The sequence below is a fragment of the Scyliorhinus torazame genome, chromosome 1 (genome assembly GCF_047496885.1).
Source record: "Scyliorhinus torazame isolate Kashiwa2021f chromosome 1, sScyTor2.1, whole genome shotgun sequence".
Taxonomy (NCBI): Eukaryota; Metazoa; Chordata; class Chondrichthyes; order Carcharhiniformes; family Scyliorhinidae; genus Scyliorhinus; species Scyliorhinus torazame.
This window is the reverse complement of record NC_092707.1, coordinates 128,247,358-128,263,121: the sequence shown is the minus strand read 5'-3', so window position 1 is coordinate 128,263,121 and position 15,764 is coordinate 128,247,358.

The window sequence follows — 15,764 nt, the reverse complement described above, 5'->3', positions numbered from 1 at the left end:
AGTGAATCCCAATCCCAGGAACTGAATGCCACCCAATACTTCAAGGTGCGAGTGATCAGTCTGTGGACAAGGCTCCCTAAAGTGAGGGTGGAAGCAGCTCGTACCGATTCGTTTAAATGCACATTAGAAAATAGCATTTTGGGATCCAACATCTGGGCCATTTAAGATGTGATGAGTGCAGCATTCTGGGGGGGGAAAATGTGACTTTGGACACCTGGGGCGTGATTCTCCCACGCCGCGCCATATGGGAGAATCGTTGTTTGCGCCATTTTTTCACGCGGCGTCAGTCCGACGCCGGCAGGTGATTCTCCGAGGAGCGGAGAATCAGCGCTATATGCGCCGGCGCGATTGGCGCGGCGCCGGTCGCGGGCCGCTGTCTGAGGCCGGGCCGCTGATTCTCCGGCCTTGATGGGCCGAGTGGCCGTGCGGAAACGGCAGAGTCCCGCCGGCACCTGCTCGCAGCCGGCGGCGAAAAGCGCTCTATCGCGGCGGGGGGGGGGGGTGTTCCGATGGGGTCCGTCCAGCGATCGGGGCTCACCGATCGGCGGGCTGGCCCCGTACACTCCCGGGCCTACTTTGTTGCGCTACCGGCTCCAGACCGCCTGCACCATGTTGCGTCGGGGCCGGAGCGTTCCATGAGTCTACCGCGCATGCCACTGCACTTGCGCGGGTTGGTGCCACCCCCAGTGCGCGCCAGGATGTAAGGCTGGAGCGGCGTGAACTGCTCCGGCGCTGTGCTGGCCTCCTGTGCTGGCCATAATCGCTACTGCCCGCACCCGTTTCGTGCTGTCGTGAAACGCGATAGTGTTCACAACAGCGCGGACACTTAGTCCCATGATCGGTGAATCGCGCTCCTGGTTCCCAAGGTTCATTCGGGATTTTCACTTCTCATGTCTGGGTCTGTTGTAGGCAAATTGATAGAGATTGATTACGATGACTAATCAGCAATCCAATGACTGTATTGTGTGATTAGTGAGAAGGCAAGCGAGATAGACCTTGGACCTTTATTGCTAAGCAGTTCCTGTATTGCTACGGTATTCTGTGATGTCCTCCTTGTGAGTAGAGCTTCCCCTTGTGGTCAATTTTTTACCAAGACAAGCAGCAGCATTAAGTGGCTTGAAGACATCACACGGCTGGTTTCAGGAGGCCATTGATGGAATTCCCCGTCTTTATGTTTCATCGGCTTCCTGCAGGTTCCAGGCAGAGGCAGAGCCACCAGATTCAGATGCTGCTTGTTTGCCCCACAGAAAGGTAGCTCTCCAGCGCTGGTGGGACTGAGTGAGACGGAAAGTTTATATTTGGAACCATGGATCTGAGTGAGAGAGCCAGAAGTCAGTAGAGGGCAGTAGAGCGGAGCTGCTGATTGAATGTTGCGGGGGAAATTTGCATACGTCCGTGTGCTCACCCTAACTTGAAGGTGTACCTGAGCAAGAGATCCGAGCTGTTCAAGTGAAGACAAGCATCCAGCAGAGGGCAGTAGAGCGGAGCTGCTGATTGGCTGTTGCAGGGAACTTTGCATACATCCGTGTGCTCACCCTAACCTGAAGGTGGTTTGTGGAGGAGCTGTTGTAAGTGACACTTAAACCTGAAACACTTCTTCAGTGTTTCCCTCCCTACCCCATCCTCTAACCAAAAAAAACCAACCGCTGTAAAGATCAAGAGGAAGGCTCGAGGGCAGGTAGAAGTCGAAAGAAGTTGAACCGTGATGTCACAGCCTGCAGGTAAGGGACTGGCCGGTGACTGGTAAGTAGTTGTTCTTTTATTTTCCCTCAGGTGTTATCGTGCGGGGCGCAGAGGTTGCTGAGTGAGTGCTTGCTGAGAAGGGGAATAAATAACAGGTAAGCTCTTTCTTTCCTTATCTTTTTATATCCAGAGAGGATGGCAGGGAAGGTAGTGCAATGTTCCTCCTGCAGAATGTTTGAGGTGAGGGACTCCGTCAGTGTCCCTGCTGATTTCATCTGTGGGAAGTGCACCCATCTCCAGCTCCTCAGAAACCGCATTAGTGAACTGGAGCTGGAGCTGGATGAACTTCGGATCATTTGGGAGGCAGAGGTGGTCAGAGGGGCTGGTTTAGCTCACTGGGCTAAATTGCTGGCTTTTAAAGCAGACCAAGGCAGGCCAGCAGCACGGTTCAATTCGCGTACCAGCCTCCTCGAACTGGCGCCGGAATGTGGCGACTACGGTCTTTTCACAGTAACTTCATTGAAGCCTACTCGTGACAATAAGCGTTTTTCATTTCAGATAGAAGCTTCAGGGATGTAGTTACTCCGAAGAATAAAGATAGATGGGTGATGTTGAGAAGAGCTCGGAGGGAGCAGTCAGTACAGGGATCTCCTGTGGTCGTTCCCCTTAGTAACAAGTATACCGCTTTGGATACTGTTGGGGGGGGGGGACTTACCAGGGGTAAGCCATGGGGTACAGGTCTCTGGCACAGAGTCTGTCCCTGTTGCTCAGAAGGGAAGGGGGGAGAGGAGTACAGCATTAGTCGTTGGAGACTCCATAGTTAGGGGGATAGAGAGGAGATTCTGTAGGAACGAGAGAGATTCACAGTTGGTGTGTTGCCTCCCAGGTGCCAGGGTGCGTGATGGCTCGGATCGTGTTTTCGGGATCCTTAAGGGGGAGGGGGAGCAGCCCCAAGTCATGGTCCACATAGGTACCAACAGCATAGGTAGGAAAAGGGATAGGGATGGAAGGCAGGAATTCAGGGAGCTAGGGTGGAAACTTAGATCTAGGACAAACAGAGTTATTATCTCTGGGTTGTTACCCGTGCCACGTGATAGCGAGACGAGGAATAGGGAAAGAGAGAGCGGTTGAACACGTGGCTGCAGGGATGGTGCAGGAGGGAGGGTTTCAGATTTCTGGATAATTGGTGCTCATTCTGGGGTCGGTGGGACCTCTACAAATGGGATGGTCGACACCTGGACCTGAGGGGTACCAATATCCTGGGCGGGAAATTTGCTAATGCTCTTCGGGAGGGTTTAAACTAGTTCAGCAGAGGCTTGGGAACCTCATTTGTAGCTCCAGTATACAGGAGGTTTATAATAGCGAGGTCATGAGTAAGGTTTCAAAGTTGCAGGAGTGTACCGGCAGGCAGGAAGGTGGTTTAAAGTCTGTCTTCTTCAATGTTAGGAGCTTCCGGAATAAGGTGGGTGAACTTGCGGCATGGGTTGGTACCTGGGACTTCGATGTTGTGGCCATTTCGGAGACATGGATAGAGCAAGGACAGGAATGGTTGTTGCAGGTGCAGGTGTTTAGATATTTCAGTAAGCTCAGGGAAGGTGGTAAAAGAGGGGGAGGTGTGGCATTGTTAGTCAAGGACAGTATTACGGTGGCAGAAAGGACGTTTGTTGAGGACTCGTCTACTGAGGTAGTATGGGCTGAGGTTAGAAACAGGAAATGAGAGGTCACCCTGTTAGGAGTTTTCTATAGGCCTCCGAAAAGTTCCAGAGATGTAGAGGAGAGGATTGCAAAGATGATTCTGAATAGGACCGAAAGCAACAGCGTAGTTGTTATGGGGGACTTTAACTTTCCAAATATTGACTGGAAACGCTATAGTTTGAGTACGTTAGATGGGTCTGTTTTTGTCCAATGTGTGCAGGAGGGTTTCCTGACACAGTATGTGGACAGGCCAATGAGAGGCCAGGCCATATTGGATTTGGTACTGGGTAATGAACCAGGACAGGTGTTAGGTTTGGAGGTAGGTGAGCACTTTGGTGATAGTGACCACAATTCGGTTCCGTTTACTTTAGTGATGGAAAGGGATAGGTATATACCACAGGGCAAGAGTTATATCTGGGGGAAAGGCAATTATGATGCAATGAGGCAAGACTTAGGATGCATCGGATGGAGAGGAAAGCTGCAGAGGATGGGCACAATGGAAATGTGGAGCTTGTTCAAGGAACAGCTACTGCGTGACCTTGATAAGTATGTACCTGTCAGACAGGGAGGAAGTGGTTGAGCAAGTGAACCGTGGTTTACTAAAGCAGTCGAAACACTTGTCAAGCGGAAGAAGGAGGAATATGTAAAGATGAGACATGAAGGTTCAGTTAGGGAGCTCGAGAGTTACAAGTTAGCTAGGAAGGACCTAAAGAGAGAGCTCAGAAGAGCCAGGAGGGGACATGAAATGTCTTTGGCAGGTAGGATCAAGGATAACCCTAAAGCTTTCTATAGATATGTCAGGAATAAATGAATGACTAGGGTAAGAGTAGGGCCAGTCAAGGACAGTAGTGGGAGGTTGTGCTTGGAGTCTGAGGAGATAGGAGAGGTGCTAAATGAATATTTTTTGTCAGTATTCACACAGGAAAAAGACAATGTTGTCGAGGAGAATACTGAGATTCAGGCTACTAGACTAGAAGGGCTTGAGGTTCATAAGGAAGAGGTGTTAGCAATCCTGGAAAGTGTGAAAATAGATAAGTCCCCTGGGCCGGATGGGATTTATCCTAGGATTCTCTGGGAAGCTAGGGAGGAGATTGTTGAGTCTTTGGCTTTGATCTTTAAGTCATCTTTGTCTACAGGAATAGTGCCAGAAGACTGGAGGATAGCAAATGTTGTCCCCTTGTTCAAGAAGGGGAGTAGAGACAACCCCGGTAACTATAGACCAGTGAGCCTTACTTCTGTTGTGTTCAAAATCTTGGAAAGGTTTATAAGAGGTAGGATGTATAATCATCTGGAAAGGAATAATTTGATTAGAGATAGTCAACACGGTTTTGTGATGGGTAGGTCGTGCCTAACAAACCTTATTGAGTTCTTTGAGAAGGTGACCAAACAGGTGGATGAGGGTAAAGCAGTTGATGTGGTGTATATGGATTTCAGTAAAGTGTTTGATAAGGTTCCCCACGGTAGGCTACTGCAGAAAATACAGAGGCATGGGATTCAGGGTGATTTAGCTGTTTGGATCAGAAATTGGCTAGCTGGAAGAAGACAAAGGGTGGTGGTGGATGGGAAATGTTCAGACTGGAGTCCAGTTACTAGTGGTGTACCACAAGGATCTGTTTTGGGGCCACTGCTGTTTGTCATTTTTATAAATGACCTGGAGGAGGGCGTAGAAGGATGGGTGAGTAAATTTGCAGATGACACTAAAGTCGGTGGAATTGTGGGCAGTGCGGAAGGATGTTACAAGTTACAGAGGGACATAGATAAGCTGCAGCGCTGGGCTGAGAGGTGGCAAATGGAGTTTAATGCAGAAAAGTGTGAGGTGATTCATTTTGGAAGGAATAACAGGAAGACAGAGTACTGGGCTAATGGTAAGATTCTTGGCAGTGTGGATGAGCAGAGAGATCTCGGTGTCCATGTACATAGATCCCTGAAAGTTGCCACCCAGGTTGAGAGGGTTGTTAAGAAGGCGTACGGTGTGTTAGCTTTTATTGGTGGAGGGATTGAGTTTCGGAGCCATGAGGTCATGTTGCAGCTGTACAAAACTCTGGTGCGGCCGCATTTGGAGTATTGCGTGCAATTCTGGTCGCCGCATTATAGGAAGGATGTGGAAGCATTGGAAAGGGTGCAGAGGAGATTTACCAGAATGTTGCCAGGTATGGAGGGAAGATCTTATGAGGAAAGGCTGAGGGACTTGTGGCTATTTTCATTAGAGAGAAGAAGGTTAAGAGGTGACTTAATTGAGGCATACAAGATGATCAGAGGATTGGATAGGGTGATAGTGAGAGCCTTTTTCCTCGGATGGTGATGTCTCGCACGAGGGGACATAGCTCTAAATTGAGGGGAGATAGATATAGGACAGATGTCAGAGGTAGGTTCTTTACTCAGAGAGTAGTAAGGGCGTGGAATGCCCTGCCTGCAACAGTAGTGGACTCGCCAACACTAAGGGCATTGAAATGGTAATTGGACAGACATATGGACGATAAGGGAATAGTGTAGATGGGCTTTAGAGTGGTTTCACAGGTCGGCGCAACATCGAGGGCCGAAGGGCCTGTACTGCGCTGTAATGTTCTATGTTCTGTGTCTGACATTCATTGCAGGTTTTAAATATCATGGCTCCATGACGTTCAGCAAAATCCCCAGCCAACACGCATTCTGTGTTATCATTTTGAAGTATGTTGCAACCCACAGCCAGGCAGGCAACACCGTCTGGATAGAAGCAAACCATAGTAAGAGAGAATGGAAATGTAAATAGACAAAGGAAGAGTGGTAGACCATTCAATTAGGTCATGGCTGATCTCAAAACCAGACAATGATATGGCACAGGTGGAAGCCATTTGGCCCATCTGCCCCACAATATGATTTAGAGTTGGGAAGGGTATTTGTGAAGAACAGATCCAGGAATACTCTGGGAAATATTACTGTTGACTATACAAAGGCAAACAGGCTGATGATGAAGAAAATGTGCTGTGCAACTGATGAATCATATGAGATCAGAGTAAGTTTGAAAAATGGATTTCCGTGTTTAAAACCTTGCCCTTAGGATTGTATTTCAGATGTTCCACATCCTCCAACGCACCACAAATTGTCTGATCCAAAACCCACATCCAGCAGCTCGGCAGCATAGTCGGTAGCACGGTTGCTTCACAGCGCCAGGGTCTTTGCGGAATTTGCACGTTCTCCCCGTGTCTGCGTGGGTTTCCTGCGGGTGCTCCGGTTTCCTCCTACAGTCTAAAGATGTGCAGATTTGGTGGATTGGCCATGCTAAATTGCCCTTAGTGTCCAAAAAGGTTGGGTGGGGTTACGGGGATAGGGTGGAGGTGTGGGGCTCAAGTGGGGTGCTCTTTCCAAGGGCCGGTGGAGACTCGATAGGCCGAATGGCCTCCTTCTGCACTGTAAATTCTATGTGGGGTAGCTACACCCACACTGCTGTTAAGGAAGGTGTTCCAGGATTTTGACCCAGCAACAGTGAAGGAACGGCAATACATTTCCAAGTCAGAATGATATGTGGCTTGGGGGGAACATCCAGGTGGTGTAGTTCTCATGTTGGCTGTCCATGTCATTCTAGGTGATGGAGGTCGTAGGTTTAGAAGGTGCTGTCAAAAGAGGCTTGGTGAGTTACTGCAATGAATCTTGTAGATGGTACACATGGCTGTTACAGTGTGTCAGTGGTGGAGGGAGTGAATGTTGTAGGTGGTGAATGAGGTTCTAATCAGGTGGGCTGCTTTCTGGTATTCAGCTTCTTGAGTGTTGTTGGAGCTGCACTCATCCAAGCAAGTAGACAGAATTCCATCATACTCCTGACTTGTGACTTGTAGAGGGTACATGGGCTTTGGGGAGACAGGAGGTGAGTTACTCTTCATGGAATTCTCACTTTCTTACATGCTCCTATAGCCATAATATTTATGGGGCGAGTCCAGTTCAGTTTCTGATCAATGGTAGCCCCCAGGATATCGATAGTGGAGGATTCAGCGATAGTCATACATGAAGAGGGGAGCAGGAGGAGGCATTTTGGCCCTTCGAGCCTGCTTCACCATTTATCACTATCGTGGCTGATCATCCAACTCAATAGCCTAATCCTGCTCTTGGTACAATAGATCCAACCATTGGAGAGTTTCCTCCTGATTCCCACTGACTCCAGATTTGCTGGGGCTCCTTGATCTCACACTCAGTCAAATGCTGCCTTGATGTCAAGGACAGCCACTCTCCCTTCGCGTCTGGAGGTTCAGCCCTTTGTCCATGTTTGAACCAAGGCTTCATTGAGGTCAGGAACATAGTGGCCCTGGCGGAACCCAAACTGAGTTTGCTGCAAAGAGTAAAGATATGAAGGTTGAAGGTGCCATACTCTGGATTCTTACAAACATGAGGAGAGGTTTTATTAGCAATGTTGCTCATACAAACTAAGATGGAGAACTGAAGCCCACGCAAACACTCATTGCTGACTTCACTACAAATCACATCATGCCATTGAATGTCAAGGGAAGATAGTTAGGTCCTCTCTTGTTGGAGTTGGTCATTGCCTCGCACTTGTATGGTGCAAATGCTACTTGTTACTTATCAATCCAAGTCTGGATACTGTCCAGGTCTTGCTGCATTTGGCCATGAACTGCTTCAGTATCTGAGGAGCAGTGAATGGTGCTGAACATTGTGCAGTCATCAGTGAACATCCCCACTTCTGGCCGTATGATAGAGGGAGGGCCATTGATGAAGCAGCTGAAAATGGATGAGCCTCAGGTACCACTCTGAGAAATTCCTGCAGCATTGTCCCGGGACTGAAATGATTGACCTCCAACAACTACAACCATCTCCCTTTGTGCCAGCTATGACTCCAACCATTGGAGAATTTCCCCCGATTCCCACTGACTCCAGTTTTGCTGGGGCTCCTTGATGTCACACTCAGTCAAATGCTGCCTTGATGTCAAGGACAGCCACTCTCCCCTCACTTCTGGAAGTTCAGGCCTTTGTCCATGTTTGAACCAAGGCTTCAATGAAGTCAGGAACTGAGTGGCCCTGGCAGAACCTCAACTGAGCGTCAGTGAGTAGGTTATTGCTGAGTAAGTGCCGCTTGATAGGGCTATTGATGACACCTTCCATCACTTTGCTGGGTTAAGAGCTGTTATATCTTTGAGTTTGCTGCAAAGAGAAAAGGTCTGGAGGTGCCACACTCTGGATTCTTACAAACATGAGGAGAGGTTTTATTAGGATGTCACTCATACAAACTAAGATGGAGAACTGAGGCCCACGCAAACACTCATTGCTGACATCACTACAAATCACATGATGCTTCACCAGCAGGGATGTATTCTCTGATACATAACAAGAACTAACCTTGTTAGTGTGGCTTGCTGGAAGGTGCCCTGACCCATGAGACCAGCACAAGAGCTGCTCAAAGCATAAATAAAATTTATTGAATCTACACTAATCACCACCATGGAACTGTTTATTGAACTTTCTGTCTAAAGTTCAATGTGGTTTCTCTTGCAAACCACCAGATATTTTTGTTTGTTTATGCTATTGGCACAAAGGCTGATAAATGGAGTTGAGGTAAAGATTATCGAGGAGCTGATAGAATGACACAGCAGGCCTGAGGGGCTGAATGGCTTACTATGGGTGGCATGGTAGCACAGTGGTTAGCACTGTTGCTTCATACTTCAAGGGACCCGGGTTCGCTTCTCGGCTTGGGTCACTGTTTGTGTGGAATCTGCACATTCTCCCCGTAACCGTGTGAGCTTCCTCCGGATGCTCCAGAGACCCACGCAAAAACGGGGAGAATGTGCAAACTCCACACAGACAGTGACCCAGAGCTGGGATTGAACCGTGAGGCTGCAAGGCTAATCCACTGCACTACCGTGCTGCCCCAAATGAAATGAAAAATGAAAATTGCTTATTGTCACAAGTAGGCTTCAAATGAAGTTACTGTGAAAAGCCCCTAGTCGCCACATTCCGGCGCCTGTTCAGGGAGGCTGGTACGGGAATTGAACCGTGCTGCTGGCCTGCCTTGGTCTGCTTTCAAAGCCATCAATTTAGCCCTGTGCTAAACCAGCTCCAGAACTAGGGAAATCAAGAACCAATGGTGGACTGAGAAAGCTAAGGAGTTGTAACTCCTCACTGACGAGCATGCCACCCTGGGCTTCTTCACTGGCACCAAGGCAATATATGGACCCAATACCCTAGGCCTCAAACCAGTACGAAGTAAGGATGCGACCCTCATGAGCGACAGAGAAAACATTGGCCTTCGCTGGAGAGACCACTTCAAATAACTCCTAAACCGTTAAACAACCATAAATGAGGACATGATTGAGGAAATCCCCCAACTCCCCATCAAAGATGATCTTGGACTCCCTCCAAGCGGGGACAAAGTTGAAGCCACCATTAAACACATGAAGAATGGAAAAGCTCCAGAGTGGATGGGATTCCAGTGAAGATTTTCAAAGTTGGATGAGAAGACATCATCATCAGCTATTGCTGAAAATCTGGGAAAGAGAAGACCTCAGGGATGCCAGCATCACCACCAATTTCAAGAAATGAAGCAAAGTGGACTGTGGGAACTACTGAAGAATCTCCCGACTCTCCATCGCTGGAAAGATCATCACCCAAATCCTCACAAGCTGCCTTCTCCCAGTCTTTTACAAAATCCTTCCAGAAGGCCAGTGTGACTTCCGACCAAACCATGGAACAGCGGACATGATTTTCACTGCTCAACAACTGCAAGAGAAATGCCAGGAGCAACATCAATCACTCTGCATGGCCTTTATTTGATCTGACCAAGGCTTTTGACTCAGTAAATTGGGAAGTGCTATGGAAGACCCTGTCAAAGGTCGGCTGTCCTGAGAAATTCATCAACATCCTCCAACTCCTCCATGACAAGGTGCCAGTGACAGACCACACAGACAGAAATAAGACAGAAAAAGGAATGAAGGACAGATGCACCATTGTCCCCACCCTTTTCTCCATTCTCATTGTCACCATCCTTCACCTTGTCAAGAACAAGCTTCCCAGTGAAGCAGACATCGTCTACAGGATGGAAGGAAAACGTTTCAACCTCAACCGGTTGAAAACCAAGAAGACTGACGGAGCTTTTGCAACTTCATTATGTGGATTTCATCGTTATCGCCACTCTCTCAGAAGAGAATCTCCAAGCCATGCAGACACCTTCGTAGAAGCATACCAAAGAATCGGTCTCAGTTTCAACCTCAAGAAGATTCAAGTCCTTTACCAACCTGCCCCAGGGCAAGATCTGGGGGGTCATTCTCCGACCCCCCGCCGGGTCGGAGAATGGCTGTTGGCTGCCGTGAATCCCGCCCCCGCCCCCGCCGAAGTCTCCGGTACGGGAGATTGGGCGGGGGTGGGAATCGGGCCGCGCCGGTTGGCGGGACCCCCCGCTCAATTCTCCAGCCCGGATGGGCCGAAGTCCCGCCCAGAAATTGCCTGGCCCGCCGGCGTAAATCAAAGCTGGTATTTACCGGTGGGACCAGGCGGCGTGGGCGGGCTACGGGGTCCTGGGGGGGGCGCGGGGTGATCTGACCCCGGAGGGTGCCCCCACTGTGGCCTGCCCCGCGATGGGGGCCCACCGATCCGCGGTCGGGCCTGTGCCGTGGGGGCACTCTTTCCCTTCCGCCTCCGCCACGGCCTCCACCATGGCGGAGGCGGAAGAGGCTCTCCCCACTGTGCATGCACGGGAAACTGTCGGCGGCTGCTGATGCTCCTGCGCATGCGCCGCATTTCCGCGCCAGCTGGCGGGGCACCAAACGCCATTTCCGCCAGCTGGCGGGGCAACAAATGCCATTTCCGCCAGCTGGCGGGGCGGAAATCCCTCCGGCGCCGGCCTAGCCCCTCAATGTTGGGGCTCGGCCCCCAAAGATGCGGAGCATTCCGCACCTTTGGGACGGCGCGATGCCCGTCTGATTGGCGCCGTTTTTGGTGCCAGTCGGCGGACATCGCGCCGTTGGGGGAGAATTTCGCCCATGTCTCTCTCTCCATCAAAACGAATGGAGAAACACTACTAAATGTGAAACATTTCCCATATCTGGGGAGTCACCTTTCTTCTAAGACTGACATTAATGAAAACATCGTATCCAATCTGCAAGCGCCTCCTTCAGACACCTAAGGACGAGTCTTTGACGACCTCAACATCCATGCTGACACCAAGATTCTTGTCTACAAAGCGGTCATCCTCCCAACTCTTCTGTATGGCCCAGAAACTTGGACTAAGTACAGATGCCACCAGGCCCTGGAGAGGTACCAATAACAATATTAATAATCTTTCTTGTCACAAGTAGGCATACATTAACACTGCAATGAAGTTATTGTGAAAAGCTCCTAGTCGCCACATTCCGCCGCCTGTTCGGGTCACAGGGGGAGATTCAGAATGACCAAAGTTCCTAACAGCACGTCTTTCAGGATTTGTGGGAGGAAACCAGAGCACCCGGAAGAAACGCAAGCAAACACAGGGAGACCGTGTCGACTCCGCACAGACAGTGACCCAAGCCGGGAATCAAACCTGGGACCCTGGTGCTGTGAAACAACAGTGCTAACCACTGTTGTCTGAGACGGATTCACGGCATCACCTGGGCGGATTGTCATACTAATATCGGTATCCCTGAAGGAGCCAAGAGCACCAGCATCAAGGCCATGATCGTCTGAAATCAATTCCGTTGGGCCAGCCATGTGCTTAGGATGTCAAAGTCCTGACTGCCAAAGCAAATCTTCTTTGCCCTGCTCAAGGAAGGCTTCAAAACAAGAGGAGTTCCAGGAGTTCGGACAGCAGCTCGATGTGCTCTGCCTTGGTGTCTGTCTGCAGTAATAGGTCATCTGGATTGGATTGGATTGGATTTGTTTATTGTCACGTGTACCGAGGTACAGTGAAAAGTATTTTTTTGCGAGCAGCTCAACGGATCATTAAGTACATGAGAAGAAAAGGGAATAAAAGAAAATACATAATAGGGCAACACAACATATACAATATAACTACATAAGCACTGGCATCGGATGAAGCATACAGGGTGTAGTGTTAATGAAGTCAGTTCATAAGAGGGTCATTTAGGAGCCTGGTGACAGTGGGGAAGAAGCTGTTTTTGAGTCTGTTCGTGCGTGTTCTCAGACTTCTGTATCTCCTGCCCGATGGAAGAAGTTAGAAGACATTCGGGGCGAGAAAATTTTGATAAACCATTTGCTAGCTGTCGGTTGAAAATGGAGGGGGAGTTGTGGAATCCTTGTGGAAGGCATGTCCACGTGTACTGCTGACCTTTGAAAGTGAAGGCAAATTTATACTGGCACGCTTTTGCCAATGGAATGGACCAGTATCCGTTACTGATGTCCAAAACCGTAAAATATCATGAGTTGAGTCCCTGTTTGAGCATGGTCTCGGGACTTGTGGCTACCGTGGGGGCTGCTGCGGGGGTGACTTTGTTGAGTTCCCGGTAATCGATGGTCAGTCGCCATGATCCATCGGGCTTTCTCACTGGCCAAATCGGGGCATTATCAGTAAAGGCTACCGATCTAAGTACACCTTGTTCTAATAAGCTATCGATAACCTTTGAGATTTCTCCCTCTGCCTCTTGGGGAAAACCATATTGTTTCTGGGGTCTAGGGTCAGGTCCTGTTATTTGAACTGAACCAACCATCCTGCCGCAGTCATGTTTATGACTTGCAAATGCAGTCCTGTTCTTCTGAAGAACGGCCCTAACCTGTTTGTCTGCACTAATCGTGGTCGGGTCAAACCAAAAATCGCCGATTGCACTAATCTTATTAGCATACTCACCTACTGTGAGCATTGCGGGGGCTCTTGCTGACTTTGTCATTTTCCAGACACATTGATTTACTGGGTCAAATGAAAGGTTGTGGGAGCTCATGAAATCGATGCCCAAAATGTGTTCTGCTGTGTGGTCCAGATCGACCAAAACTATGGGGTGTTTTGTTGTAATGTTGCCAATTTGAATGGGTACAGGGGCTGTGATGTGTCCCTGTTGTGAGTGGCCTGTGAAGCCGCTGAGGGTGATTGTGGCTGTAGTGGGCCACGTGTCTTTTTGGAACATGGTGGAGGAATTAATTGTGGTGCGGGACCCTCCTGTGCCCCAGAGAAATTCGATGGGCTGTATTTTCGCTGCAATGACTAGTCGGCCGGACCTATTCCAAAGGGTGTCGCAGACCCAAGTGGGGAAGCCCGAACACCGTCAGTCAGTTCCGTTCATGTCTGTCTGGTCTGAACGGGTGCTTATACTGTGTATGGGCTTTGTCCTGTTACTATTCAGAGTGCCTGCCTGCTAGGCTCTCTGTGGCCTTCGTGGGGCATTGCACTCTCGTGCAAAGTGACCTAATTGTCCACAGATGTAACACTCCTGTAGTTTCTGTGGGGGGCTGTTCATGCCTTCGTTCACCCATGTAGGGTTCTGGTGCACTTTAACTGCTTGGATATCTGCCTCTGCCTGCTGTTCTTCGGGTTTTCTAATCGCGGGTTTGTTTTGGACAGATTGCTCCGAGGTGCGGGACAACCTTTTTAAAACCCATTTTTCGTTGTGCGCTTCTTCCGAGGGGTCACAATTGGTACAATCTTTTTGTCCTGCTTCTGTGGCATGGGAGATAAGGGTGCGGGTCCATGTGGCCATGTTGTCTGGCGACAAATGGGCACGGTCTAAGTTTCCAAAAATGGCTGTAAAATGAATCCACAGGCGCCCAGCAAACGTTGTGGGGTGTTCAGGTTTCTTCTGCCTGCACTTATTCAGGCCTTCTACTGGGTCACCTCTGTTATAGCCGATTGCATCTATGATCGCCGTGTGCATCTCTGCAAGGGTGACTCCTCCTACATTCTGTGGGTCGGGAAGGGCTGCTACAACTGAAGTGTCTAAGCTTAATACTGTGAGATTCACTTGCTCACGCTCATCCAGGCCGTACATGGTTGCCTGCTGCTTCACTCTAGCAAAGAAGTGGTGGGGGTCTGAGGTGGGGAGGAACGATCTGATCGTTTCGCACGTGTCCCATAATTGGGTCATGGTTAAGGGGGTGGTGTAAAGGAATTCCGCGTCTACTTCCGATGTGACTGTGCGGTGGATGGTTACTGGATTCATGGGTGCCTGATATTTCTGCTCTGTGGGGGGTTGGAATGCTTTTCTCCTTTGGGGCTTTCCTTGCGCACATGTTCCCTGTACATAGCTTTGCGCGGTTTCGTTTAGTTCTTGCCAATCAGGGCTGTCTTCTTCATCTAATTGGGATCCAAAGGTGCTTTGAAACCCATTCCGCAATCTGCTTCCTGCATTTCGCATGATCCACTGAGCTTTGTCTGTGCTCCGTGGTAGCAGCATGGAGTGCTCTTAACGCTGCTTTTAGATCACTGCACTGCCTTTGCAATGCCTTTACCTGTTTCTCAGTCTCTTCTCTTACCAGGACTGCACGTTGCGTGTCCTGATAAGCCTTATCGTATTGGGTTTGGAAATGCTCAGATGCGCTCGACAAGACTGGTGTGCCCGCTTGGCATCATCCACCTCTCTGTCCTTTGCTGCCAACTTCCTTCTCAAATCTATATTCTCTCTCTCAATCTCACTAACATCAACCTTGCTCATTCGATGTCTCTCTTCTATCTCTTTCGGAGCGTCCGAACGACCTCCTCTGTGCCTCGCAATTGTGCCAGACAGGACACGATTGCCATCGGCTTGCGCGCTTTCCCTAAGCTTTTCTTATGGATCTCTGACAGGTTCTCCCACCAAGGATGTCCTATACTCCCGGGTCCTGTTTCCTCATGATCACAGAATTCACTCCAAAGGGGCCATCCTTTCCCTTTGAGATATTTTCTGATCTCTTCTTCCCAAACGGGACACTGTCCTACTCTGTTGCTGGTCGCTGCGACCTCGAATTCCTGGGGGTTCATAAGACGTTCCATTGCCTTCATTGCCATTTTTCCTTTCTGAATGCTCTCTTTTAAAATTTGGAACGAGGGGTATGAAGGCGGTGCTGTAAACACAGGTATGGCGTTCGCTATTTTCCGGAATACAAACTCCCGACAGTTTTTCGCAACAAAATCTATCAGTTTTACCTTATAGCCCTGTTAGTTACGCATGCATTAACACACTTCCGAATTATGAGGATTGATCAGAACTGCTTGAACACTTGTGGTTTTTCTGTTCCCAATTGGATTCTCAATTCAAAGTTTGGGTTCTCCCGGAGTGGTTAGGCCACTTCTAAGTCGGGCCCCGTCAGAATGTCGCCAGTAAATGTTGCTAACTTTGATTTGGCTCTTAATTTGTTGCTCGTTGTGTCTTTACTTAATTTGCTCTAGAGTCGCCAGGTATCTTTATGATACCGCCACGAGGTTCAAGTTCAAGTGCTGATCAATAACTCAATACACCAGTTAGTAAGTTTCAAATCAAAACACATGTATTACACACAGTCAATCACTACTC